A 5,411-nucleotide genomic window follows, 5' to 3' on the forward strand; every position below is an offset into this window, starting at 1 on the left:
GGCTGATGACATATCTATTTTTAACCATGGTGTTACTCTTGTTGGATCTAATAGGATTCAATACATTGATGATGTTGTCCTCAATAAGTTAGTTTGGTATGTGCTAAATAATTGTGATGAAGTGGAGGAATATTTGGAGTAAGTATATCGTTTATGTTTGAGATTAAGTTTATTTATAAATTTTCAAATTATTATTATGACTAAGCTTTGCCCTATAGCTTGTATAGGGAGGAGCTACTGCTACAAGGTGCACATGATGTTGATAGAATGGTTGAACAAGGATTTGCAAAGTGGTTTAGGTGCCATGTAAGTTAGTACACATTGTGTTAATAGTTTCAGTAATGCATTAGTCTGCAAATGTAATTATTGAACTGCTTTTGTTGCATTAGATTGAGAACAAACTCAAGGAGAATCCAGAATCGGTTAGCGAAGGATTGTGGGCACTATCATGTGGCCCAGATCTACAAGTTAAGAGTTGTGCAGCTTGCAAGGTTAATGGAGTGCGATACAACACTGTGGATCGTGAGAAGTTTCTACAGACACAAAATAGTGGTGTAATGACTGAAGGTTCACATAATGGGAATGAATTAGATTTTTATGGTGTCCTCAAAGAGGTACTTGAGTTGGAATATAACTCAAATCTTCAAGTCCGTCGGACGGTGGTTCTATTTTGATGTGATTGGTTCAACCAAGACAGCAAGACGAGAGGCCTTCGAGATGACGGACATTTCAAATCCATCAATGTGCAGTCATTATGGTACAAGACTGGTCCTTTCATCTTGTCAACTCAATCTAAAAAGATTTTTTATCTGCAAGACACATCTTTAGGTAAAGACTGGCGAATTGTGCAGAAATTTGAACATAGAAATATTTATGATATGGCTGAAAAAGATGAGGGCAATCATGAAGTGCATCAGGATGATTATTGTTCTGATACTGAGCATGTAGTGGAAGCAGGTGATCATAATGAGGATAGGGTCAATATTCAAGGTGGAGAAGCCACTATAATTGAAGGAAATTTAGAAGAGCTTATAAGAAGCAAGAAGCAACCTATTATTCGGGAAGATAGTGATGATGAGGAGGATGATGAGACAATACTGCAGTACTGTAGTGATGGGGGCGATGATAACAATGATGATATGTACGACGACAAAGATGATGATTTGTAGTACTTCTATGTCATTTCTATCCTAAGTTGTACCTATCTGCACTACTATGTTTTTTTATCCTAAGTGCTACCTATGCTTTAATTGGGAACCTGTCATGCAGAACTCTGACAATATTTTTCTTTAAGTATTTCATGACTCTGTGAATTCATACCACATGATCTGCATATAATATGTTTTCATCAGATATTAGGACTGCAGTTACAGATGTCACATAGTAGAATTTCCCAGGAATGACCCAGAGCATACAGTGAGTTAGAGACATAGTAGAATTTTGCATCATAGGATTTGACTGGAGAATATTTAACATCACAGCATCCATTAGATACAAAGCATATTACTCCAGCCATTCATATACTGCAGTTCATCTAGTGCATGACCACATGATATGCATATAATCAGTTTTCGACAAAATTTAGGACTGCTAACATGACCAGTCCTACTTCCAAAAGCTATCCATGTCGTACATCCAACATACTTGCATGTCCTACTTCTTCTTTTTCAGTTCCTTGACCTGACACTTCAGCTGGTAGATGATCTGCTCCAATTTCTGAAGTTTCCTGCTGTACTTGGTGTCTAGCTCCTTCAGCTTCACACAACAAGCGCAAGTCTGCACACAGAATGAAGATCTAATAAAAAACATAGCAGCTGTATGTTATTGGTTTAAGAAACATAGCTACCTCAAAATATATACTGCTCTAATTGGCAGTTCTTTCATTCATGCATGCTATACACAGTATGTCAGTATCAGTTTAAGGAATCAGGATCCATGCGTCTGGAGTAAAACAATGGCAAGGAACTCTACAGGTTTTAATTACACTTGCCCTGTGCTCCAGTGTTTTTAGTTCTGGCAGAGATCACTGCTATCATCTTTGTCATAGTTAAAGCTAAAGCAAACACCATACACCACACAAAAGTAATGACTACACAAAAGAGTCAAATGATAGCTTGGAAAAAATATTCTCACCACAGAGTCATGATCGTCTTTCTCATCACAGGTGGAGTCGTCGGAGGACGAGGAGCTGCTATCGACTTGGATAGGCGCAAGTCGATGCACCACCGATGAGGATGGGGTCCCGGCCTGTATGGCGGCCCAGCGAGTACGCGGTACTGCTGAGGCAGGGGTACGGGGCTGTACAGCGCCCCGGAGATGACTCGGCACCGCCGACGACGAGGGCAAGGTGAACTTACCCTTCGCATCCCGCAACTGGCGGCGCGCATGCTCCGACTGCGACGGATTGGTCTTACCTGGCGCCATTTTCCGTTAGGTGCCAACAACTGAATATAAAGAAAAAAATTAGAGAAGTAACCACTGCCATAGGTCCATACTGTAAATAGGTACCTACTCCATTAATTAAATTTTACTATTTTTCTTAAATTAATTGTTTCCACAAAATAAAAAAACAAAGTACTCAAAAGTACTAGCAGTACTTTCCAACCACCAAAACAGGTCTCATATTGTATTTGTCTGTTTGGGTTCTGGGTAAAAGTACTTGTTCCAATGCCCCCGTGTATCAACATCGTATCAGCACGCCAGTTGATCAAGAGCTCCGAGCCTAGTCATGAGGGATTCTGAATGCAGCTCAGATGCTTGTGAGCTATGTTCACTACCCAGAAGAATAGGAGCTCAGTGTCTAATATGGCAGCTACTCTGAATGTGGTGCACAATCATAGCCTGGTGACCCAGGGCCAAATGCTAAGAAAACTTTTCATGCCTAGCCAAGACTCCTATGTGCAGGGATTATGTAGTTGGAATTATTGTAGCAATTAGCAACCAAAGAACATGAAAATTGGACCAAGGAACGGTTCATGAGATTCTGAAATGTTCTCCACTAAACCCAGAGATGAATCACAGAGACTAATTTATATACTTTGCCTACTTCCCAATAAATTACATACCCCCCAACCCCCACCCCCACCCGCAGGAACAAATTGCAAGGCCTCATAGCACATCTGTACTGATTGAAAATCACAGAAATGAACCTAGCATCAGCAATCCATCTACAAATCACCTAAGCCTAACTCCTATACGATTCCCCTTCATCCAAAAATGCAATATTGAAACTAACCCTAAAAAGCAAAGAGAGGGAGAACGTGGTGGAGAATGAACCTGAGAACCACGTCAGGATGGGGGTCGCCGGAGCACGTGAGGTTGGGGGTCGCCGGAGCACGTGAGGTTTGGGGTCGCCGGTGCACGTGAGGTTGGGGGTCGCCGGAGCACGCAGTCCGGCGTCGCGGGGGTGAACTAGAGCGGCGCGCCCTTGTCTTGGATGGGGTCAACAGTAGGGGCGCGACACTGAGTGGGGAAGGGATCGACTGTATGTTTCAAGCAAATAATGTTGCAAAAAACCTGATGCTTATATAACGTATAAGTAACTTGCCGGTCGAGATCTAACACAAACACTTGACTATCCCAATGGTAAGGCATTTCGAGTTTGTCCCTTAGCTCCTGGGGTCGAACCCAATGGGAGCAAAATTTTTTTATTCTTTTCGCTATATTTTTGTTTTAAATACTTTTCCATTTCCCTATAATGTTTTCCACTGATTTTGAAACATCTTATTTCACTTTTAGCAATTATTGTATTTAATTGTTGAATGACTACATGATAAAAGGTTTAAGCTACCTTGTGACTAAATTTAGAGTTGTTCATGCTTGAACAACATTTATAGTACCACCTTGTCAAAATCGTTTGGATTTCTAACCAAGTTTGACTATTATTGTAGTTTTTGTTGGATTATTGAAGGAATAATGTTTAAATACCCAAAGGTAGCAAAAATATTGTAAAAACTTGCTTGGACACCTCACTTTGCTGTATAATGTTGACAAAAAAAAATTCAACTAATTGTAAGAAATGTTCATCTTTTGGTGTACAAACTTGAATGGACACGTCAATCTTATACTCTTATAAAGCAAAACCCCACTACTTATTTCTCTCGGCATGCAACGTATCCAACTAGGCAATCCACTATCACACATAATTAAATTCCACTAGCTCATGACAAATAACTATACTAATAGATATTAAATCTAATAATAAAATTGGAAATAAATTAATAAAATAATTACGCTATATTATAGCAATAACAGATGTGATAAAGAAATTAACATACAAAATTTATAAAAATATAAATCACAAAAAATATGCAAAACCAAAAAAAATTGCTACCACGGGGTTCGAACCCGGTAGCTTAGGTTCACACTCAGAGGGCCATACCATTGCTCTAGTCAAGAAGGTGTGTTGTTTGTTGACCGCTAATTTAGTTAGAGGTAACATGATTCCCCATCGCCCGAAATGAGGATGCAGCAACCTCTTCAGCCGCGCCAAAAAATTTCGCTCGTCAAAAAAAATCCGCCAAAACCTCGGATTTATTTTCTTCTTTTCCCCCACTCCCTCACTCGTCCTCGTCAACTCAGTCCACCTCTTCTCCCCATTTCTACCCTAGCCGCCACTGCCACGGCAACCGCCGTCGATAAGCTACATCCGCACCACGCCCTGCTTCGTCGCCCTCCTCAAAGGCTGCATCCCCCTCCCTCTACTTGCCCCATGCACTTGTATCGCCCCATCCAGCTCGTCATCGCCCCAACCTAAACCTAAGCACCGGCGGATTGAGGGTCGGTGCTGCCGTGGATCCAGCTCGTCACTGCACCTGGACTGCTTCCCCTCTGACGTCCAACGCCGACGAGCATCTGGTCTTCATCCGCAAGTTTGCCTGACCCGGAATGGTGGCAACAAGGGATCAAGGTAGGAAGAGATCTGCACAAGAAGAACAAGGTTAGCACAGATCCTCTGTATTTTATGAATTATAGTTTGCTTGGTCCATTCTAAGTTCAAATCGACATGAATTGTTTATCTAGGACTAGGGTTGTGTCAAACATGAGTTCTTTTTAGGTTTATGCCAGACCCGCAATTGATGTTCGACCTGCAATAGAAAATTCTAGAATTCCTACCATGTTTGAATCAATTTGTGCCATCTCTAGCCTCTGAAAGTTTTTGTTTGCTTCCATAGTTATATACGCATTTGAAGAGTAATTATAGAATCATATGCATTTCTGCAGCTTCATTCCTGCATGCCTAACCAATTCATCATTGTTAATATCTCCCTGCACCATAGGCTATAGATTAATAGGCTATACATCTGCCATGTTTGTTTTCCAGAAAGCTGTTCATGCTTTTAAATAAATGGCAATGTGTCAACACAATAGAATAGAATACCTTACTCCCTTGGCACTTAAGTGTTCATTTT

This window comes from Sorghum bicolor, chromosome 9, assembly GCF_000003195.3.
Source record: "Sorghum bicolor cultivar BTx623 chromosome 9, Sorghum_bicolor_NCBIv3, whole genome shotgun sequence".
NCBI lineage: Eukaryota > Viridiplantae > Streptophyta > Magnoliopsida > Poales > Poaceae > Sorghum > Sorghum bicolor.